Source organism: Kogia breviceps, chromosome 15 (assembly GCF_026419965.1).
Source record: "Kogia breviceps isolate mKogBre1 chromosome 15, mKogBre1 haplotype 1, whole genome shotgun sequence".
Taxonomy (NCBI): domain Eukaryota; kingdom Metazoa; phylum Chordata; class Mammalia; order Artiodactyla; family Physeteridae; genus Kogia; species Kogia breviceps.
In genome coordinates, this window is record NC_081324.1 from 38,549,933 (window position 1) to 38,574,939 (window position 25,007).

At 44.5% G+C, this 25,007-nt stretch overlaps 1 long non-coding RNA gene across 1 annotated transcript in view; it reads right to left on the reverse strand.

Moving 5' to 3' along the window:
* Positions 1 to 763: 763 nt before the first annotated feature.
* The window catches only part of LOC136792741 (uncharacterized), a 154,103-nt gene continuing 129,859 nt past the window's right edge, over positions 764 to 25,007 (reverse strand). Inside the window, exon 3 of the long non-coding RNA XR_010837032.1 lies at positions 764 to 846. This is a non-coding gene — a long non-coding RNA (uncharacterized lncRNA). The remainder of the gene's footprint in view (positions 847 to 25,007) is intronic.

A 25,007-nucleotide genomic window follows, 5' to 3' on the forward strand; every position in this document is an offset into this window, starting at 1 on the left:
AGGTTTATAGAATTGGTCAAAAACACATGTAGGTTAAAAGAACAAGGTTTCCATGCATATGATGCTTAATATAAGTGTGTATTTCATCATTTTCAGTGCTTCTCTGCAGGAGCTGCCTGGACCTGGATGCATTTTCTCAGCCAGTCATTCCCAGCCAGGAGAACCCTTGAAGTTTGGCTCATCACCTCAGAGTGCTTAGATCTTGAATTTCAAGTAGAAAAGCAGTAAGATTCCAATAAGGCTAAAATTGAATGCTCTGAAAAAACACACAGTTATGACTCTACCCTGTGTCCCCATTTCCTCCACCCACCCAAACCCTAACCTGAACCACAATGCTAATCATCTGTACCGTGCAATTGAGACTTCAGGCTACTTGATTGTAACGTCTCTTTTCTTGCTTTTTAACCTTTTTCTCATTTTGTTTTGGCCCCTCATCTAGACTGTAAGGACCTTGGAGGGGCAAGGATGTGCAACAAGATAGAACAGGACACTTCCTGTTTCATTTTTCAACCCTACCCCTTTATGCAGAATTTACAAAGGAAAAGAAATCGAACATGGTTTTGCAACTTTTGCACCCCTCAGCTCAGTCAAGGATTTAGAGTGGAAAAGGCTATGTTCTCTCCCCAGACCTAACAGAGGGTTCTCCAACAGGGCCACATGCAGGAATTTGAAACTATTTCTGCACTTAAAAAACACAGAGGGCTGCCACCTGACTCACACCTGAGAAGATTAAGGGGACTAGAGGCAGGAGTTTGACACCCACCTAGAAATCTGCTCGGTGAGGGCAGAATTGACCAACGAACGACTCCAGTGGTGAGGGCTGCTTCTCCACGATTGGCCTTCTCTCTGAGAAGAGAGCAAGATATGCATGAGTGCTTTTCATGGACCAGATGTGGGCCAGGTGGAGAGAGGCTACCTAGGGCCTTTTTGCATCCTAGCCAATGGAACTGCCTAGAGGGCAGTTGGGTTGGCTGGGAAAGCTAATAAACGCCAAACAGGGTCCTCAGTAGAAAGAGATTCAAGGTGTACCACTGGATGTCCATGGCAAAAGAAGATGTCACAGTGTCCAACTGTATGTGGACACACACAGGTCAGGGAAACTTCAGAACAAAGGGACCCAGCAGGGAACCTCTGAAGATCACAAGAAAGTGCCCTCAAGAGGAAGAATCAGTTCTGTCCATTGGCCAATACCAGAGACCATGATATCCCCAGCCAAGCCAATACTGTCTGATCCACTCACCACTCCCCCCCACGCCTCCAACCTCATGAGATTCATTACAGGGCCTCGTGGCCAAGTCAGGGAGGATATGAGTAAGGAACCAGGGAACAGCAGACAGCCAAAGAACTGTGCCTCGTGTCCCACCCAGGCTTCCAGCCCGAAGCAGTTCAAATCAGAGAAGGGAAGTATAGGCAATTCCAAGTTTGGTTCAGAGTTTTGATCACCACATGAGACTATGTATACTATTTATTGGCTCCAGCCTGTGTTTATGGCCTACAACAATAGCATCTAAAAATGAGCAGAAAAGCCATGAGAACTGCCACAGTTCTCATTGAGCATTGGGAAAATTACTGTCCCTAAGGAAGTTTAAAACAATGTCAGAAAACAAAAATAAAGTCGCATGTTGATGATGTCTAAATCATTCATATTCAAAATGCCATGGAACAATGCCAATGTTTCAAAGTTCTGGACAAAAGTCCAACTTTTTAAAATAAAAACATGACCCCCAAAGTAAGAGAAGTTAGGCACCAAAGAAAGAATTTGATAGTAAAAAGTCAGAAAATAATCATGAGGGCCCACCCCAAGCTTCCAATCCACTCCAATCCACATTCCAAGAGACCACAACACCTGCCCTGTGGATGGTCACAGAAGGATGGCACATATAGCAAACGAGACCAAAATCTGTGGGTCATTTAAGGAGATAAACAATAAGTCAGGGTGTGGGTTGGCTGGGAAAGCTAATAAACGCCAAACAACAACAACAACAAAATCCTCTAGTTTAAATATATTTTTAAAATTACAAAATCCAGCTGTTTTCCTTAATTCAACTGAATCTTTTTGACACCAACAACTTGCTAAGGCTTCAAAGGGCTGCTGAAAAGTAATGACCACAGTATTTCCAAGTACCAGGGCCTCCTGGGAAGGTATCTGAGTACCAGGCTCCCCTTAATGACATGGTCCTTCTGAAAAGTCAGGGACCATGAGGGACGGTGCCAGCTCTCAGGAGTTATGACATGTCCAGGAAGAGTACAGGGTACAGATGTTTGTATCCTGGTCCCTCACAATTCAAATTGCCCGCATAGCAGGCTCGCTCTGGCAATGGGGTTCTTATTTTCCAAAATCCAAGGAGGTTGTTTGGAAAAGGAAAGGAATGCTCATCATCCATCATCAGAATCCTCTTTTTATCCAGCAGGGTCTGGAAAAGTGGGAAAGTGGATTACAACAAGGAGTGTGTTGAGGAAAGCAGGAGGTTGAAGCCTGGTAGTTGCCCCCTCACTGGCTCCCCAAAACCGCCGATGTGGGCATCCATACAGTTGTTCTCTCACGCCAGACCCTTCCTACAGATATTGCCCTCCATCTGCCACAGGGTCCCTCCAGGATCACTGCTTTCAGTACCCCAGACTGTCCTCTCAGTTCTCTTATTTGCATCTTAGTTTTACATTCCAAGAGTATCAGCTTGCTTGAGGATGAAAGGCTTGTACAAAGAATTTTTTCTGACAAAATCATCCTGTGTCAACATGTGACAGGGGAGGAAATCTCCTTCAAAGACCAAACCAAGCATCCAACCTAGAAAGGAGGCTGTCAAAATTCTCTGCTAGTTCATCTGCTTCAAGGCCACCACCAACAACAACAGCAAAGCTGACCAGTAACAAATAGTTATTTTTAAGTTTTCTTTTTACTATTTTCAACATTATAAAGACCCAAACTAAAGTCACAGTTAATAGTCTCTCCTTACACTTAGCGTTAGTTTCAAAGGAGAGTTTCTTTTAAAATCCTTCCTCAGATACCAAATCCTCCTCATCCCCCACCTAAGATGTGCTTTACACACAAGAGGAGATGAGTCAGATGCTCAGGGGATTTGTACAGTAAGTCACTAAAACTCAATTTCCCTGATACCCACATGGAAGGAAAAGAAGAAGAAGAAAAGGCAAATGAACAAAAGGAAAAATGAAAGTCTGGTTAACCTAGGAACTTGAAAGAGAAATGCAATCAACCGGCTCTGAAGTTGAGGGAATCAGGAGCTCTATAACCAAATGCAAATAGGCCCTAGGTGGAAAAATTGTGTGGGAGGTGATGGAGAAGTGGAGAGAGGAAGGAAGATGGAGATTTCTTTGGTACTTACCTGTATGGCATCGACTTCAAGTCGTCTTTAAGTGGAACTGACGGCATTACAAACACAATAAGCACTTCTAGACAAACTGGAATAGCAATCACTTCAGGAGCTGGGAAGCATTCACAATTTTGCTGTTGTCAACGCTTTCAGTGGCTTTAATTTTCAATGGTAAGCACAGCTTCTATACAGTGTTGTCAAAACCACAATGAAGTCATGTCATGGAAAAATAAAGGGCCAGCCCGTGGAATGCCAACACAGAGATTTGAATTTCATGCTCACTCCTAAACATCAAGACAAATATGTCTAATTTCATAAAAATCTGGACAGCCCCAGGGAGGCTGACAATCATATCTATTGTTATCCAAGTTTGCTAGAATAAAACCTGGCTTTCCTGGGTGCGTGGGACCAGAAGAGAGGAGGAAGGAGAGGAGAGAGAGAACAGAGGATTACCAAAGATAAGCAGTAAAAACTGGCTGGCATTGTATGGATTTTGTCGACTGGGAGCAGAGCTCTGATTGCCTCCCAGTTGCTACCTAACTTGACCATTTTGGACTCAACCCTCCTAAGTGGTACTGAGAATTCTCTCAAAAGGAATTCTTTGAGCCTAGCAAAGTAATATACTTCACCTCCAAAGAAACTTGTACTGGACATTTCCTACCATATGTCAGCCTGTCTTAAACACAATAGGCAATGCTCCGAGTTGCGAGAGTGACCAAACCAGTTGGGCTATAATGGAGATGGATTTTAGGAACCAGTGGGAGCTTAAGTTTGAGAGGTGGATGGGAACAAAGGTGGGAAACATCTCCACTGGAGACTTTTCAGCAAGTATTAACATGTTAAATGTGGTGTTCCAAGAAGATTAATTCTAAGATTCACAGAGCTCAATTTGCTCCAAAAGGAAGAACAAAATGCAGGCAAGGACATGGTCCTTTTATGAAGAAGGAACATAATGAAAATGGTTCATAGAATAGGCTCCTCTTACTCTTAACATTCACTTAAAAAGATAGGCCCTTTGTAATCCCTCCTCAGACACCTAACCCCCTGACCTTCGCTGCCACCCACACCCCAGATCCACCTCACATTTGGAAGAAAAATACCAAGTATACTAACAATCCGAGGGTCAAATGTTGTTTTCAAGCCTTCTTAATACATTTTTGCATCATGGCATGTTAAGATTTATAGGTGTTTTCACAGTTCTTATCCTGTTAGATTCTTGTATTGATCCCATCAAGAAGGTACCTAATGATACTAATTTGATAATCACCTTTTCCAACCCATTTTAAAGTTGCCAGATGTGATGCCCCAAGGATCTATGACTTGTCCAAGGGATTCGCTTAAGTTCCATCTTAGGAGTTCTGACTCCAAAGCTAATAATTGTTTCATCTCATTTTCTCCTCAGACTTCAGGTGCGGTTCCTGTTTCCTTCCACAAAGCTCACAGCCTGATCCAGTTGAGATGCGTGCAAAAGAAACCCAGGATTTAAATAATACTTGTTCATTTTATGAGGACATGGGTCTTGTTTCAGGCATGATGAGGAGGGAAGATCTGAGTGTCCATGGAGAGTGGATGGAGTAATTCTTTCTTCCCACATTTCACAAGAGCACATTCCTCTCCAAAAGCTAGGAAAAAATAAGCATCATGAGTGATAGAATGAGGAAACAATGGGCAAAATGTAGGCAAAGAGGCAGAAAGTCATAGCACCTTTCTATAACCTCCTTCCTATGGCATTTATAGCCAGGACTAAATAATCTAGCCATTGATTAGTTTCATTTTGACCTCTTGTTAAGGGTAAGGACTGTGCATACTTTTGCTATATTTTCTAAAGCAATGGTTTCCAATTTTTGTAATGCTCGGACATATATGAGATGGAAGACACTTGTCAAATACACAGATTCCTGGGACTCAATGCCAGTAAGTCTCATCCATCAGGTCTGGAACCATGTTTAATGAACATCTTTAGGAAATTAGGTGGTTAGGTCATGGAATGGATATTGGGAAACTTGCAGGAGGCAGGAAATATGACTTGAAAGAAGCAAGAAGCAAATCTATGAGGGCCTTCTACTGCATGCCAAGGCATTTGGACTCCATCTTGAAAGCAGTAGCAATCCTAATAGGATTTTAATCATGGATGAGGCCATAATTATTTATTAGAAAGATTACTTTGGTTGCAAAGTAAAAATTGGATCAGGCAGGTAAAGCTGGAAACAAATAGAACAGTTAAGAATCAAACTCTACCTGAGTCCCTGAACTGGGTCAGCTCTGAAGGAAACAAAAAAATGGGCAACTCCAAGAAGCTCAGAAGATCATGATCCTTCCTTGATGATGGACAAGATGAAGGGATGGAGAAGGAGAAGTCAGGAATGACTTCTAGGTTTGTGCTTGGACAACTGGGTGGATAATGATGGATGTTTATGAAGTGCTAACTATGCGCTAGGCTCTATTCCAGTGTGGAGGCACAGTAGGATATGAAAAGTTGCTCAATTTGGAAGTGGTGGATCCAAGATTCAAATGTTAAAACCCACATCAACTGGGTCTAGAGTTCATGCTTCTAGATGGAGATGGAGAAAGACAATGAGTGTGAGTTTAGGAGCTGAGTTAGGAAAGGAGGAGAGGAAGAACAGAGAGTGAAAGACATGTAGAGAGTAGATAGAGAGAGAGGAGGAGAATACAGAGGAAGTGGAATCCTGGAAATCACAAGAGGAAAATATCTACCAAGATCCTACAGGAAGAAGGACATTAATGCCATATGTTGCAGAAAGCAAGATAAGAACCAAAAATGTCCTTCAGGTTCAGCCACCTGGAGGCCATTGGAAAATTCAAACTTAGGTCCATGAATTGGTATGGGGAGATGGCAGGGACTTAGGCAAAAGAAAAGTGATGAGAGAGGTGACAATCCTCACAGCAAAAGGTGATGTCAAGTAAGAGAGATGAATTATTCTCACACTGAGCTTATGAGGCAACAAGGCCTTGAAGAGGCTGTTAAGGAGGAGTAGAAAAGGCAGTAAGGATATTTGAGTTAAGTGAGGTAGAAGTGAGAGTGATGAAGGTCTGAAATGACAATCTTTAGGGATAAGAGGATATCATAGACCCACAAAGCGGTTGCTGGGAAATCCTGAGGACCAAGTGAGCTGTGGCTCCACCACTGGCCTGGTTGTGGTGGGGTTTTCTCCAGCTGCGCCCCTCAGCTTGAGTCTAGGTGTATGGCTGGGTCCACAGCTGAGAATTTGCAGGAAGGTTTTGTGTAGATATAGTTAGATGGGATAAGAATAATGTAGATAGGTGTTTTGATCTGAGTGAGTAAGTAAATAGTAAAGAAATGGGTGGCTGGATAGATGGATTACATTCCTGAATGTGGCCCCCAGAGTACATGTCCCCATCCGACCATCATGAAGCAAGGAAGAAGGCAAAGCAGGAGTTCACAGCCCACATTCTCACAGGGAATCCAAGAATGAGTTATTGAAAGGTTGTGAAGAGCCTTTAGTGCAGGCAGCTGTGCCCTAGGAAAGCTCATCTCTACAGCCATGCCCTAGATCGCAGCACAGGGCAGCCCACTGAGCCCAGGGTCTTAGGGAGAATCACGTGGCATGGACAGGCTCTTCCCGAGTCTATTAAGTTGGGGAGTCATTACTTCTGGATGTAGCACTCCACTGTGTCCTCATTCCCCTTTTTCTCTTTCTCCACATATCCTAATTTCTTTCCTTCAAGGTACAGGTCAAATCATTCCTCCTTAATGAGATTTCTCATGCTCCAAGGCCTGACACATATTAAGTGCTCGATAAATAATAACGACCATTTTTTCACGATCATGATTAGTGTTATTTCAATGGTATGTGATTTCTTATATCCCCAGCTGGCCTGTGGACTCCCCAGAGGCAATGAACACACCTTCTCATTACAACATCCCCCACCCCTGCTCCTGTCCCGGGCAGTTTGCCTGCAGTGGTAGATGACTTTCAGTTTACTCCCAACCCTGAGGGTGAACATGGTTGAAGTTACCTAACCAAACTGTCCAGAAGAAAAGTGTGAGGATAGAAACTCTGGGAGAGGAGACAACAGGGAGCCCCAGTACCTACAGCCAAATCCTGTCCCTACCTTCAGAGAGAAGTGTTTGTGTTCTCTCTGAAGACAAACTCAGTGTATTACTGAGGGCCATCAGGAAATGGAAGGTACCCAAGCTGGGGTTTTGAAAGAATTTGATGATGGGACTAGGGGCAGGTTTCAGGAAGCCAACAGTAGATGTCAAGACATCCAAAGATTCAAATAGAAGGGGCCTGAGGGACCAGGGGAGGGAGGAATTGACATTACCAGAACCTAGGGAGAGCTATTGTACTGGAAGAGGGCCCACGTGGCAGGAGCTGCAGTTGTAGAGAAACAGCTACAGCCAGAACTGTTTTCCCAAGTATAAGAGAGCAGGACAGAAACACCCTGACCACACTCTCCTTGATACCTCCAGCATCCTGCTTGTGTCCCATCGCTGAACTCAACAGGAAGACAGACAGAGGCTGCAAGGGAGCTTGGGGGAGGCAGTGTGCAGGGCTCAGCATCCAGGGCAGCGGGCAGGACAGTAAAGGGCAGAAAAAGGTAGAGTGTAATCATAACAATTAGCAAAGACCAAGAGTCAGATGAGGGAATGTGGACCACATATTCATCAAAGAGTTAATATTCTCTGAAAGGGCTGGACACCTGATTGACAGGAGGTAACAACTATCATTGATTAAGTGTTCGCTTAATAGTTGTTGGAGACACACTAGGAAAACCAAGCAGTGCTCATCCGGGCAGAGTAGGAGCAGTGCTAGCCTGACGTGGAATTTCATGACTCTGTGTCCAAATTTAGGGATGATCATGAAACCTTCTTTTTCAGTCTTAGCCTCATATCCAGCAATCACTACCATGCAGCAATGGAATAAATAACTAAAAATAAACTGAAGCCTGGCCTGAGGATGGGAAGCAGCTCTACCTTCACCAGGCCTGAGACAATGAAACATGAGCAAGTGGGTATCAGTCAGTTAAAAAGAAAACCCCCCTAGGAATTCCAGGGGAGAGAGGTCGTCATGCTGGGGTCACTGGTAGCATGATGTAGGCAGTGACCACAGAGGACCTGATAGAACTGGGGAGAGACTCTGATGAAAATTACAGACCAGTGATTATTTTCTTCCTGGAAGGGAAATCAGGCTGGGAAATAAGCAATGATGCTCCGGGGATTAGCAGTGCAGCCCCTGCCAGGAGCAGGTGGTGGTTCAGCGGGCTGGAGAGACTAGAGCCCCATATCCCTTCCCCACAACAACTGTGAGTTTTATTAAGAGATGCTCAGATTCTATGAGAATGGGGATTATGTGGAACTCATCTCACCACCCATTTGACTTTGTTGATGAAGTTTCTTTCTCTAAGACCTTATGAAATGAGTATTGGGAGGCTGGTAAGGGAGAAGTCTGTCCCTAAAAGCCTCATCCCTTGAGTAGCTGGGCCACAAGGACTCTTGGCAAAATTTCCAACTAGGTCACCCATAAAGGTGACATAAATGGGAGGGGAGATGAGAATAGTACCAGACCCTCTTACCTTTATAATTATTATTTTGTGATATAACTCATGAAAAAGTACCCTGAAAAGGTAAATAAATATAAGGTATTATAAGGGCCAAGAAATGTAACTTCATATGTAAATGAGACATAAAATGAAATTTTCCTCTTTGGATCAAAATATACTTACACAGCCACACATGCAAGTATGTATTACTAATCATCACAACCCTTCAATGGCACTTCTCATTTGACTCAGAGGAAAAGCCAAAGCCTTACAATGGCCTACAAGCCCTCATGATGTGGCCCCCATCATCCCTCTAAACTCATCTCCAGCTGCTCACGCAATCTCACTCCAGCCACACTGAACTCCGTGCTATTCCTCCAACATGCCAGAGCCTAAGGCTTTAGCATAATAGGCTGTTCCCTCTTCCTAGTTGCTCTTCCTCCAAATACGTGCTCACCTACTTCTTTTCCAAAATCATTTCAATGAAGCCTGCCTTGACCACTCTAATTAAAATTACCTTCACCCCAACCCTCTCAGTCTCTATGTCCTTTCCCTTTATCTACTTTTCCCTCTCTTATTTCCACTACACATCACATTCAATCATACTACTTAGTTTCCTTATTTGTTATACTTATTGTTTTTTGGCTGTTTTCTTCACTACAGTGAAAGCTCTGCAAGGACAATGATCCATACATTGTTCACAAATGCTTAGAACAGTGGCTGGAATATATAGGCACTAAGTAGGCATTTGTTGAATGAATGAAGGAATGAATAAATGCTCTACCATGTGTCAGACCTTAATTATGAGTCTTATTCCACTCTGCTTGTTCCTAGCATAATTCTTGTCACAAATTAATGCTTCATAAAGGGTAATTGATGAGGTCATTTAGTCAACAAACATTTATTGAGAGCCTATTTTACCTAAAACATGATGGGAGATACTAAGAAATATAAGATATCCAAGCTACTCTTACAAAGTTATTATATAGCTAGGGATGTGTTCCCCAATACCCAGTTCTCCTCCCCTCCCAGACACCTGGAAAACTGTACTTTTCAACTGCCTTGAAGATGGGCAGTTGTGTGACTAATTGGCCAATGAAATTTGAACAAGAATGATATTGGCCACATCCAGGATGAGTCCGTGAAAAACATCAGCTACCTCTGGGCAGTGACTAAAGTGGCCTTGTACCCCAAGATACAGTTACTAGCTAGAGGAGACCCACTAAGTTTGGATCCTTGAACAAAACAAGAAAACTTTCTAGTGTTGAGCCACTGACATTTGGGAATTTTTTGTTCCTGTACAACCTAGCCCTTCCTGATTATCATGGGGTGCAGGGAGACTATGAAACACAAGAATGATAAGAACTGAGTAAATAGCTTTCATGAAGATGGATGTAACAAGCGGCCAGTAAGTGGTCCAGACAATCACTGGGGTGTCCATGAAGAAGCAGGAATGTTGGAGTGCTATTGGGTAGATTGAATGAAAGAACTGAGAGCACGGTAATGATGAGTCATATTTAGATAAGAAGAAAAAAAAAAGAGAGGGAACGTTTTAGTTGGACAAATGGCTTGAAGGAAGGCCTGGTGATGATGATGATAACAGTGATGGTGGGGCGGGGTGGGGGGCACTGACAGGAGTGTTCATGAAAAACAAAGACAGCTGAGGTAATAGGGACAGGCTGATCAACTCACTAATTAATAAGTGTGACTCACAGAAGTATCAGCATCAGGACAATCCCAGCAAAGAGAAGAACATTTCCCATCCCATCGCCCCCACGCACATTTCACAGGAGCAAATGTTACTTAAAATTCAATTTACCCTTTTTTGTTGATTTAGGATGGCTGTTTAATTAGTTTTTAGCATTGCATATTGTTTATGGTCATTGTTTCAATAGAAGTTAAAGGTGAGAACGTTTACTGCTCTTGATTTGTAGACAAAATAACTAACTGTTCCAGATTTCTCTCCTCTCCCCTTGCCACATTTCTGATTTAAAAGTGTCTCTGACCTAGTGAATTGCTTCTAAATCATATCACTGCGGTTTGCTGAACTTCTATTGCATGGAATTTCTCCCCTAAGACAACATCCCTACAGCTGAGAAAACACATCTCCTCTCAGTGTTTCAAGTGAAAGGATGTCTGATAACAAATGTAATAGGCCAAAAGAACATTTGTCCTCTGGAAATGGCATCATCCTCCATAAAGAAAATTCCACAAAAAGCTTATGCTAAGAATTTCACTTTGGAGTTCACTAAGTCTGAGCAAACCTCAGACTTGCCCATGAACCAAACCAAACTTGCAGAGGGCTCCAGGCTGAGGCCATTTCTTTTCATTGTGGGTCTATAATTAATAAACAACGGGGATCAACTAGGACCTGTGCTGGGAACCAGGGAATGTGTAAGCAGAAGAGGGTCTGCCCCCACATTCCTCACAGCACAATTTGAGGACACGTAATTAATTCTCATGGAAAGGAGGCTAACAGTGCCTTGAGAGCAGCCATGTTACTCAGGCTCCCTTCCTGCTGCCCCAGCATCACAGCCTGCTTGCCCAGGGGCTTTTGGCGGCCAAAAATAGGAGCCATCTTAGAAAGAACTTCCTGAGAGAATTCAAAACACAGACAACTAATAGGAGTAAAGATTACCTAAAGTTATAAAATGAGATGGGGAGGAGACTGATACAAACATAGCACATGAAGAAATGGTCTATTTTAGGAATATTCCTATACGTGGGAACTGCATAAGTGTTGGAGGGATGTACCCTTTGAAAAAGAGTTTTTTTCTCTCGAAGCCCACCAGGATTTCTGCCTTATTGAGCTTCCATTCTTCCAGTCATTTCTAACTTCTCCTCCTATAGTGATATAGTACCTCTGCCCTGCGCACATGCATACACACACACAGCACACACACACACACACACACACACACACACACAGAGCATGAAAGCATAGTTCAGCTCAGTAGTTAGGAGCTTGGATGCTGGAACCAGCCTCCCTGGGTTCAAACTCAGCGTTATGATTCTTTAGATTTGTGACCTTAGTCAAGTTACTCCATCTCCCTTTGCCGTGATATTTACATTTGTATAATAGGGCCAGTCATTGTATTTACCAGATAAGGCTCTTACAGGGATTGGATGGAGTGATGTGTGGAACATACTCAGAACAGTACCTGGCTTGAACCTGTGTCTTATGTTTTGGTTATGGTTCTTACTGTGTGCCTGTCAATTCAGTGGTGGTTAGAAGAATCCCTGCAGTATGCTAGTGCTACAGACTACAGAGAGTATTTCATAGAGTCTCTGCCCTTGAGGTTGTGATAATCTGGTTGGGAGTACAAGACTGAGAGAGAGACACTAACTAGAGAAGATTCTAGGGTGTGCTTGAGGGTCAGATCAGAGGGCGCAGCTCCTGACCCTGCATAGCTACACTCCACATGTGCTGAGCTCTTTCCTTCCTTCCTGTATGACTCCCTCCTTGCCTGAATGCAGTAGGGCAGCCATGGAAGCAAAGTCCACATATATCAGGGTGTCATGATCTCCAGAGGAAACTTGACTTCACCACACATTTCCCTCCCACACTTCTCTGTCCCGAAGCCTGAGGCTTCCTGCTATGGCCTATAGACCCAGCCATGTGGAAAATGGGTTGAAAGGTGCTCCCTTATAAAAGTTCTTCGAGCTTGACTATTAAACAGTCACGAGGACTTCCCTGGTGGCACAGTGGTTGAGAATCCGCCTGCCAATGCAGGGGACACGGGTTCGAGCCCTGGTCTGGGAAGATCCCACATGCCGCAGAACAACAAAGCCTGTGAGCCACAAATACTGAGCCTGCACATCTGGAGCCTGTGCTCTGCAACAAGAGAGGCCGCGATAGTGAGAGGCCCGCGCACCGCGATGAAGAGTGGCCCCCGCTTGCCACAACTAGAGAAAGCCCTCGCACAGAAGACCCAACACAAACATAAATAAATAAATAAATAAATAAACAGTCAAGAAACACCTCTCAAAATAGCCTAACTTGCTAAGGCGGCTTTGGGCTTCCAATCTGCCACTGTTTCTCTCTAGAGGGAGGGCAACAGCCTGCACAGTAGGTCCACTCCCCATCAGAGCCCAGGATGGAGGTGGGAAGAACCACCCGACATTTTGTCTGCCATCCTTTATTAGAAACTCACAGCCTCTTCATCTTAGCCCAACAAGAACACGCTCTGTCTTTGTTTTCTTTCCACACGTAATCTCTCACCCCAGGATACCACAGGGCATTGTGTAAAAATATGATAGTTCCTAAACATTTCAATAACACCATCCCATCTGTGCTCACATGTAAAACAACTCACAATTCCAGCTGATAACCAGATGCAGGAACAAGGTGGGGCTGAGGAAGGAGTCCTTCCTGAGTCATTTTGTCCCATTACAGGCTCGCAATTCAGAGAAAGCAGGTATCAGAGGTGGTTGGGCAGTCAAGAAATGCTTCCCAAAGCCCAGAGGAGTTTAGAGATGCTTGAGAAGTGCTTCCAATTAACATGTAAGGCAACAGTTAGAAATGGCAAGAGGATCCCAGATGTGGGAATTGGCAAAGGCAAAGGTGCAAGAGAAATCAGTGTGGCACCTGTAGAGGATGTAGTGCTACAATTATAATGACATGACAGGCAAATCGGCCGGGGGTGGGGTACATACATACTTATGTGTTTATTTATATTAGAGGACATTTCATACTACAAAATGCATCTACACAAATTACCTCATTTGATTTTCACAACTGATCTGTTGGATTAGCAAGACATGATATGATTCTTCATGTCACGGGGAAGAAATTCAAGCAGAGAGAGAGAAGTAATTTGTTTCATTCATAAGATTAGTAAATATGGAATTTGGATTTCAAGCCACAAGTTCTGATTCTAGGCTCAATGCATTTTCCAGATTCCCTCTTCCCTCTCTTTTCTCTTCTTCTCCTCTTCCTCTTCTTCTTCCTCTTCCCCTTCCTCACCCTCTCCTGCTCCTCCTTCCTCTTCATTTTCTTCTTCTTTTCCTCCTTTTTCCCCCTCTCCCTCCATCTGCCTTCTCCTCATCAATATGGTTACCTCCATCTTTATCTCCACCTCTCTCCTTATCTCTATCTCCTTCTCCCTCTCCCTCTCCTTCTCTCTGTCCCTCTCTCTCTGGCAGTCCTGTTTGTACAGAGGTTGGTCAGGCCTCTAGGATAGGGCTCCTATGTGCTCTCTGAACCTATACCTCCCTTCAGGCTCTCTCAGGAAGCCTGGGTCCCAATCACTCTAACCTTTCCCCATGTGCCATCTCCTTCCTGCTCAACGGATGGAACCGGCATGTACACGTTCTCTTACCCCTGGGGAATAGAGTGTACCTGAGGCAGAGGGGAGTCCTTCGCACAAGACCCATCTGCTGAGTCAGGGACATGATGTCCTAGGGTGAAGACAGGAAAAGGAAGAGAGAAAGGGGGGCTCTGGGAAATAACAGGCACAAGAAAGAGGAAGTGCCAGTATGGCAGCCAGGTCACCTGCATTCACGGATCTAAATGCACATAGAGGACTGTAACAATAAATAAAAATAAACAGAAAAAGAACTGAATCCCTGAGGAGGAAAATGGCAGGCTGCATATGTAAATGTCACTGTCAGATAGTCATTCCTGGCCACTCACCTGTCCCAGGGACCAGACATAGCCCAAGGCTCAGAGAGCTTGGGCATGTGCTCAATGTAGACAGAGAGAACCTGGTCTCTGAGGTCTCCCTTCTTGCAGTGATCTCTAGAATCTTCCATGGCTTGGAGGACCCCATAGGAATCCTAGATGCCGCCACAGACACCATGTCTCAGACATACACACACACGCATGCACACATCACGTATCCCATCCCAGTCACCGACAGGACCCTGTGCTGGGAAACTCTCTTCACCCCAGACCCTCCTCTCCACCTCCACGATGCCCCACTTGTAAAAGCTGACAATCTCATTCCAATACAGGTGACAAGGCATAAGAAAGGGACTTCCAAGTCTTTGTCCTGGGTCATATATGTATTGATGGACAGCCATGCCTTAGGCCAAAGAAAAGGACAAAAGTGCTGCACAGGACACACACCTCATTTCCCTCTGGTCCCCAGGCACAGGGAAGTGGAAACTCTTAGAAACTTCAGCCTTGGCTCATCCTCCATTCAGAGCACTAGGGACAGGGACAGAGGGTCCTGGCCTCCTTGATTCCCACTCCAATTTGCACTTCAGAGAGCTCAGGGCCTGATGTGCTCTCCAGAGAGGTGAACCATTCCCAAAGATATAATTCGTCCCACTCTCCCCTTCCCCTCCTGTATCCACAAGTCTGTTGTCTACAACTGCATCTCTTTTCCTACCCTGCAAATAGGTTCATCAGTACCATTTTTCTAGATTCCATATACACGCATTAATATACGATATTTGTTTTTCTCTTTCTGACTTATTTCACTCTGTATGACAGACTCTGGGTTCATCCACATCACTACAAATAACCCAATCCCATTCCTTTTTATGGCTGAGTAATATTCCATTATATATATGTACCACATCTTCTTTATCCATTCATTTGTCAATGGACATCTAGGTTGCTTCCATGTCCTGGTTATTGTAAATAGTGCTTCAATGAACATTGGGGTACACTGACGTATATACACTACCATGTGTGAAATAGATAGCTAGCGGGAAGCTGCTGTATAGCACAGGGAGCTCAGCTCAGTGCTCTGTGATGACCTAGAGGAGTGGGATGGGGGGAGCAGAGAGAGGCTCAAGAGGTAGGGGATATATGTATACATAGAGTTGATTCACTTTATTCTACAGCAGAACCCAACACGACATTGTAAAGCAATTATACTCCAAAAAAAAAAAAAAATTCAAAAAAAAATTTTAAAAAGGGAAGAAAGAAAGAATAAGAGCTCTGAGAGGCCTCACTCCTCTGCTCTGGGGCTGCAGGGCCTGGCTCATGGGATGCCCTGCCTCTGGAAGGGCTGAGACTTATCCTTTCTCACTCAGCTGCTCCTGGCACCCTCTCCAATCCCTACAAGTGGAATCCCTCAGAGGCCCTCTGAGAAGTCCACAGAACCCTTTGGACTGGTTTCTCTCTCTCTCTCTTAGGAGAACAAGTCATTCCTCCATGGTCTAAATTGCTTTGTGGTTTCACCCTGCTGTAACCTCTTTTGAGTATACAGAAATGCCCAAGTCTAGGAGTTTAAGAAACAAGACATTCTTCTTCTCACATCCCTTCCCCCTTCCAGGCCCAAGCTTCTCCACATGTGTTTCTTACCCCCAAACATCCCCTCCAAGCTTTTCCTCACTTTTCTCCTCTGTGCCTCTGGGAGACTACTTGGTGCCTAGCAGTGGATGACTTGTTAGGACAGTAGGGCTGGTGTCTTCCTGGAAAGACGAGTGGGAGGACAAGGCCCTCCCTCCAAAGGGAACCAGGGTAAGCAAAGGCACTGATGGCAGAAGTGAGTTTATTGTGAAAAGGGCCCAGGGCCACTGGGTTCACTGGAGCCAAAGGGTTCAGGCGGGAAGGAGGCATCATGAGAGAATAGAAATTATCAAAACACATTGACCCTCAACTATTTAGAAACAACCAAGCCCTGTATGCTTTGCCGTGGAGCCCTCACCCCATGAGCATTCCATGGGAATGAGCTTAATGGCTGGAGCATTTGTAGTAAGAACCCCAACCCTTGTACCTGATCAAACGTTGCTTTAAACTTTAAGCAGGGCCATTCTAGAACACACTTCTCCTTAAGAGTTGTGTGTATATATGAGTATTATCTGCAAAGAAACTATTAGCTCCTCTAGGACAAGAACCAGATCGCCCCTGGCATTGCTCTTCCTTCTCACCACCTCCTCCATCCCAGGGCAGCACTGGGTGTGCAGTAAGGAGGTCACATGCTGTAACTGTGGGAAAAGCCAGGCTTGGAGATGCAGGCTTGTAAGAAACCTGGGCTTTAACCCTGGACCTAATTATCCTGTGACTTTGGGAAAGTCACCTAAATTCTCTGAGCCTTTGCTTTCTCACCTATAAAGTGACACTTGAGCTACTTTACTTCTTTAATGGAAAATCAGCTTGAAAATGCTTTAAATTAAAATATACTATTCATATCTTAGGTACTACAGACTTGGCATTCACACATTCTATGCTCCATCTTTAACTGCTTGCAAAAGACCCCCAAATCCCATGATATGACAAGAATTAACCATTTTGCTGGGATCTGGATTCCTTCAGGGGCCAATAAAGCTGAGGCATCTGTACTCCTAGTGGGTGAGCCTAGCTGACTGCCCAGCATCCATCCTTCCCAAGTGCACCCCACACCTCTCTTTAGAAATCTGAAGGAGCAATGGCAGTTTCTATATGTGTCACTTCTGTCTTCATAACATGTCTTGAATTCCTCCACCTGCCCACCCTGGTCTAACTAATGGCCCTTGGGCTGTTGCAACACCCTCCTAACTAGTTGTCTTACTTTTTAGTCTTCATCCCTGATGGTCTGTTCTTAACACAGTGGCTGGTATTCTTGAAAATCATAAGACAGATTCTGTCATCCCTTCATTCAAACTCTCCCATGTCTCCCTAGCCTCCCCATCACATCCAGGGCTGTGTGAGGGTACAGAGTGCTGTGGACAGCTCCTGGATGGTACTGAGTAAATATTGGTAGAATTAATAACTGATCGCTACTGCATTTGTAGAAAGAGGGAATTATACATGACTGTGTTTTTCATGTGTTTGAGATTCACAAAAGCCTCGGGATATAATCTCACAGACGTCAAGACTTTCCCATACTACAATAGTAAATAATCCGTACATATTTAATTGGATATGGAAGTGAAGTGAATGACACCTAAACCCACATTTCCAGACAATGCCCAGAATTGGTGTACAAATAAATCCAGGATTGTGCATTGAAGCATGAGGTTAGCACACATGCAACCCAAGAGAGGATGGGGTCATGGGACAGAGTGAGATGGTAGGGGTACTGGACAGGCACAGAGAGCCCTCCTGGAGGTGGTTGAGCAGGACAGTGATCACTGCCCACAGGGGAGAGGAGCTACTCCGGGTGACTTGCTAAGAGAATTCTGTAGAGTATGTTAATTTCTGTGGGACTTCAGAGGCCCCATAACTCTTGGAGATTAATAAGAATCTGGGAAGTATCTGTCTTTGCCGGCTGCTTTCATTTGCACAGTAATAAAGCTCGCCTTTCTTGTTTAATAAAAACAATGTGGAAACAAATGGTTCTGTGCACAGTGGAACTTTAGAGAAATGAATTCGGTGGAACAGAGGCAAGCATTTCATCATGCTGCTGGCTCCCCATATCCAAAACAGAAGCCATGTTTCCTCTCTCCCACCCACTCTTGCACACCTCACCTAACATTTTGGTCATGCATCTGGACCACTCCCTGTTGCAAAGGGCTGGTATGTCAGATGGAGAGGGACAGGCAAGTCCCCTGCTTCTGATGGCCTGCACTTATTCCTCAAGCAGAGGAAGCCAGGGCTTGGCTCTTGAGATCCCAGTGGCTGGAGGGAGGTGGGTGGAAGCCCAGTCCCAGGCTGGCAATAAATATGATGAGGAGGCACCAGCTCTCCTGCAAAGGGAAACAAATGTGCCTGCGAAGAGTGAAGAGTAAGGGCTGAAAAATGGTTTAGAGGTATCACTGGAAAATGGATCACTAATGGGTCCTGGGGAAAAGTTGGTTCACATCACCCATTTGTTTGTACAACATGTGCCGGCAGATGACACAGGGAGGACAGACAGTCCCCATCCAACTGCCTCCACCAGTGACAAGCACCTGCTAAACAAGCCATTGCTCTGACCCCAACAGTGCTTCTGATGTCCCCCATCCCTAGTTTCTCAACTGAGGACACGATCTCCCAGCTTAAACGCACCATAAAAGCAACAGGCTTTGCTAGAAGGTTATGCTTCCTCTTTAAGGTCCTGTATGACCATGTGAAAAGTGGTACTAAGGCTGGGGAGTATCTAAATGATGCTTTATGATGAGGAGACAGACTAGTGGACAGCCTCCCACTGTGGGAGAAACTGAAAAATACAGGATTTATTAACTTCCTACTATGTGCCCTGCCCCACTGGCCACCATCCCCCCAGGGCGACACATGAATCACAGTAATGAATTAGAACCTCTTTAAACTAGACAAGTAGGGGGTCTGCTCTGTCTGCACTAATGAAGATCTGATTTATTAACCATCTTTAAAGAAATGCAGTTTTATTACTTTCAAGTATAAGCATTGATTCATATCAAGTGCCAACAAGTATTGCCGAGTGGAGGTCCTGATGGCCCTGCCTTAACAAAAAGATAAGATTAATTTGTAATTAACGGCATCCATTTGCATGGAAACAATTAATGGGCTAAAGTCCTCATAAAAACAGTGCAATCTATTAACTAGATTAATAATGCCCCTTTACAATCTCAGAAAACTTATTAGTTTTTTTCCAGAAAAGGCAAAGGTCAGCTCTTCGGGAGCTTGGGAACTATGCTGAACCCAGAGAAAATTATAAAAGATGGCCGAGCTTGTTTGCATGGCCCCCAGCTCCCTTATCTCTCTTTCCTTCTCAGTTTGTCTCAGTTGGCATTTATTGAGGGCAACTAAAAGAAATTTAAAGAGAAAAGTATAGGATGATCTTTGACCTCAAGGAGTTTACAGCTTGGCTGGGAAGACAAGACACAGACATACTAAAATATTAGGGAGAAATTCAAATGCTTGACCAAAGCATGAGTAATAAGTAATGAATAATAAGTTCCAAAAGTGCTTGAACCCCTTAGTTGTGCTGGTCCCTGTAAGAATCCCTTGACATGTGTATGTTAATATGTAAGCAACCCTGGGAAGTAGGCATTATAATTTCCTTTCCCAATCCACAGAGGAAGTACTGAGTGTTCTATACCTTGTCTACATTCACACAACTGATAAGATATGTTATAACTAGTCCTCAGAAGTGGCCCCACAATGAACCATACCCACTGGCATTCACACCACTGTGTGGACTCATCCTCTTGAAACGGGGCTTGTTCTGTGACTAACAAGACCAATAAGAGTCTTGCAGAAGTGGTGGCTTGTGACTTCTGCAGCTAGATCATAAGAAGCCTTACACAGTCTGCCCAGGCCTCTATAAACACTTCCTCTAGGAGAAGCCAGCCACTATGTAACAAGTCCAACTACCCTGAGACTGACATGCTGTGAGGAAGCCCGAGATAGCCACATGGAGATGCTATGTAGGAAAAGAAAGATGCTTAGGAGGTCCTCAGCTATTGTAGCCATGCCCACTAAGGTCCCAGACATGTAATTAAAGGCTCTACCTTGGAAACAGAGCCCAATTGAGCCTTCAGTTAACTCCAGTACCAGCCACCATCTGACTACAACCCAAAAGAGACCCCAACCAAGAACCACCCAGCTGAGCCCAGCCAATCCAGAGAACCAGTAAAATATGGGGTTTTTCCCTTATGATTCTCTGCAATAGATAACCAGAACTAGTTGGTAAAATTTGAATGACAGCAGTATAATTCCAGAGTTACAAAGCATAACCACCATTCCAGACCAGCAGTTCAGTGTCATAGACCACTGTGTGATAATTGCATGTTTCTGTCCACCTTATCCCTTAGTTTGGAGAATCCCAAGCAGGCCTGCTCCTCCATTCAGATTCCCATCCTATAAGAATGGTATTCAGTCTGTGAGCATGCTTCTGCGATGCAGTAACCCCACTCAGCTTCTGTGGATCAGCACCCATGACACAGGTACTAAAATACATAGCAGAGGGCGACTGCACCTGTCCTAAAACCCATTTTAATGCCTTCCTTGCAGCTGCTGTGAGAGTCTGTCCTGAGTACCCTACTCTGACTTACATCTCTCTGGTCTGAGCCCCAGACCCTGGTCCCTACTTTTAAGTTCATACTCCCCTCTCCCTAATACCCTGTTACCCTGCTAGATTCATGGGGGTTAGACTACTGAGTTGGCAGGTACTTAAATTTGCTTTAGAACTAGGTAGGTGTCACTCTGAACTCAGATGAATTTATACAGAGTCTGACCAATCCCTGGACTTTTGTCTATATTGGTCAACCCTCCAACAAAAATGTGTCCTTGCTAAATAAAGCTTTGTATTGTGGCCTATTCTGGCTTTGGGGTCTGCTGGCCCTAAGAGCACCAACCAGAGGCTGAGACCCATGTACATTAAGGCGGACAAATAATGACAAGAGCTCAAACTGTTATACTGCCTTGACTGCACCAAGGAAAGTACATATCGTCAGAGTCAGTCTATTACTAATACAATGAAGCTCCTATTATAAAATTCCTGACATCCGTACATGATGGTCTAGATACTTTGATGAATCTCTTTTCAAAATCCCTGGACATCCCACCAGGTCACTTCCTCTATGTACATATACCAATGGATTGATCTCTGGTGACTGTCTACAACTCCAAGACTTCATCAGGATTCCTTTCTATAGCTAAGAACAAAACCAGGAGTTCAACTGGTGGATGAGGCTGTAACAAAAGAAGGATGTTCTTTAACGTCTCCCTCCTGCTTCCTCTCAGCTGTCCACACCTCCCAGCCCAGAGGGCTCTAAAAGAAAGGTCCAGATGAAAAACCTCCCTCCTGGAGATGCATGCAACAAGCAAGTACACAGTACACGTGGAAGGTGGAAGATGACTTCCTGGAGACATCACTGGCTGAAGGCTCTGGCTAAGTCCCACTGAGGCAAATCACACAGCCAGGATCAGGAGCCCTGATCTGGAGGTGACACCCTGAGTATAAACTTGGACTCTGTTACTTATTTACTCTGCAGCTTCAAGCAAGTTCTTTAATGTCTAAGACTAGTTTCCTCCTCCATAAAATAGGGCTAGTAGTGCTTACTGCATAAAATTAAATGAGACAATATTAATAAAACTCTTACACAAAACATTAAATGGTATCTGTTAGCAATGGTAGCATATATGAGCAGTTTTCATATTTTTGAATCATCTTGTAAGTTTTCAATATTCAGCCACAAATTGTATCTCCAGATTTAATTCAAAGGCATAGAGTAAAAAAGTTCTCATATCAGATTTTATTGAATCCTCATAAAATCACTACCACAACTACACTTCTCTTAATGATGAAACTGAGATCTGGAGAGGTGCAGTAACTTGTATTATCATCTCAATTTTGCAAGTTAAGGATCTAAGAGCAATGATGTGGCCAAGGTGGCCTAGCCCCCTGAAAAGAGAAGAAAGGCTTGAACCCTACCTTTGAATTTGAAATTTGACTCCAAGCCCATGACCCTCCACCCTGACCTCACTAATGTAACAAGTCACCTCTCCACCAAACAGGCACTTGATGGAGCACCTACTCTCTACCCAGTCCTAGAAAAGATATGAGAAAAAAATTCCCAGGCCCTCTTCTGAACAGTTGATGAAGGAGAGACATGGGAAATGTCAGCATTATAATGATTGTTTTAATGAATACAGAGAACATTTTTAGATGTGTTCCAAGTTTAAGAAGGCCTATAGCAGTTCTGAAATAAGAAGAGAGAGTAAGACCTGGAAGATAGATATTGGGGATGTATGTCAAGGCCATTCCAGGAAAGGATGGGACACTCAAATTAGAGGATTTCTTTGCAGAGCACTTATTACAATGGGGCAGGTAGGGTGACGAGGAAGCAAAAGGAGGGCCAGGAAGAGCAGCAGTGGAGCTGTGACAGGCCTCAGACTAAAGGGATTCGGAGAGGGAGGGGTCAGGGGCACTGAAAGGGAGAGAGGCTTGTGTAGAGCACTGACAGGGGCAGGACCTTAGAGTGACAGGCAATGTGGTCCCAAGGGAGGGAAGGAGGAGAGGAAACATCTTGACTCCACATTAAGTCCTTCCTTATTGGCGCAACCAACCAGAAGCCAGAGGGCTCACATGCCTGTTGATGTACAGGGCATCCTGCAGTGCAGAGGGCAAATAAGCAGTGGATCTGGAGGGCCAATGGGAGATATACAGTGTAGAGGGCTCTGAATTGTGATTGGAGACTCATTAGAGCAGGAGAAGAAAGTTGAGGGAGCCAGCATTTGAAGGCAGAATGAAGATGTGAAACCAGTAGAAGGCAGTGGATGGTGAGAAAACGGGCTTCGTTGGGCTGGGTGGGCTTGGTAGGGGAAGAGTGGGATTTGAGGCTAGGGCAAATGTTCTGAATCACGGATTAGATCATCAGATCATCCAGCATGATGCCCAGCACATAGTAGGATCTCAAGAAATCTTTTTGAAGAAATAAAGCAGCACAACCATTAAATACGTGGCTATGAGAATGTGGGGTGCAGCAAAGGAAAGCCCTCCCTAGATCCTACATGGGAAGGGGAGCTAGCGCAGGCAAACAGGGAGAACAGGCTTCATGCCTTTTCCTCTTCCTGGCCTCTCTTTGTGGAATCACTGCCCTACTGCAGAACTTTATGGCATATACCCCATCAGGGCAGATATAGCCTAATGAGGCTCAGCAGAGCCACATTTCCTTCAAAGAGAGTCTAATTCTAGGGTTTTCATCCCACTTTCATCTTGAGCAGTAGCCCAAGACACTTACATTGGGATTACTGGAAGGAGGGTTTCTGGGTGGTAGAGGGCACAACAGGGCAGAAAAGAGCAAGGAGGGAGCCAAACAAAGAGGCAGGGTCTCTAGACCACAGTCTGAAGGTGGACTGTGCCGGTAGGCTCCTGCCCCCACTTCAGACCTAAGGGCTTCCTCTCTCCCTGCTCCAAATTAACACTCAGGGCTGGGGCTCTCCACCATCAGTGTAATAACACAGAGAAATCCTACTCCCTTTGTGTTTGAGTCTCCATGGGACCTTGTGCTGATGTGTCCATTAAATATTCATGGAATGAACAGAGTAGAAGGGAAGAAGGCAGGCAGGAAGGGAGGAGGAGATTCTCGAATGGTTACCCACACCAAGCCCATCAGTGAGGATATCCTAACTACCACTCATGTCTCTCCAGGACAACACAGGGTGCTGTTGAAAAGACAGGAAAAAGAAGGTTTAGTTCAGTTGGGGGGCAAGACTGTGTTAAAAGGCATTCACCAACTACCACCATTAAATAGCAGGCTGAGTAACATGGAACTGGTCATAAATGAAAAAAATCAATGCATGAAAAGTACAGGTCACGGTAGTGTGAGACTGAGTGGCTCAAAGGATTGCATTCTATTTTGATAGGATGAGCGAATGGAGGAAAGTTTCCCAGGTGAAGGATACAGCCTGGATGAAGGCAAGGAGGTCAGAACAAAGGAGGCCCGTGTCCAGACAGATGCTCTCAATTCACATCTACAAATATTCACACACACACACACACACACACACACACACACACACACACACACACCAGGACTGGCCAAGGTGCAAGGGATTGAAGATTAGAAAGACAGAGACCCTACTCTCCAGAAGCTGCCAGATTGTTACCAGTTCTGAGAATCTAGGAGTGGTGAGAAACTAGCCAGGCCTCTTACCCCAAAGATTCTTTTCAGGGAATACTGGAAGGCTGGTAGCCTGGCTTTTGCTCAGACATCCGCAGATAGGGCTTGACATAGGGTCATCTTGATTCTCTCTTGGACAGTTTTAATTGATAGAAAGTTTATTCTATAACTTAAACATCCCAGTTGCTCCCACATAATGTTTTTTTGTCACAATCCTCATCACGATTATGACATGATTATTATTATGAATAATCCTCTTAGTTTCTCCATGCCCGCTTCTCTCTGTGGACTCTCCCAGGACACCAGCAGACTCTGCAAGAATGTTGAGGCCACCGTCCTCCTGGGCAGGACCTACTCTGATGGCCCTACTCTTTCTCGGGTGCAGGGACTTCAGATCAGGGAAGTCCCTGCTCCCAGCACCTTGTCATCTGTGCCTTGGTCACAATGGGAAACCCATCGAAGGCTCCAGCCTAGCAGGAGAGCCTATGCTTCCGGGTGTCACGTGGCAAGAACTGTCATGAGAAATGGCAAGTGAAATCTCAGAGCCTCACCCACCACCCCCCCTGTTGACACCACCCTTTGAAAGCTGTGGGAAGTAGGAAATTGCTCATCTTCTTTTAATCAAGGACACTTTTTAAGATGCTTAAGTACAATACTAGTTTAAAATGGGCAGTTTTATATAAAGGAAAGGAGAAAAAGTACAGCAGGAATGTAAAGTATATCAGATTGAATTAGTTTTTCTTGCCA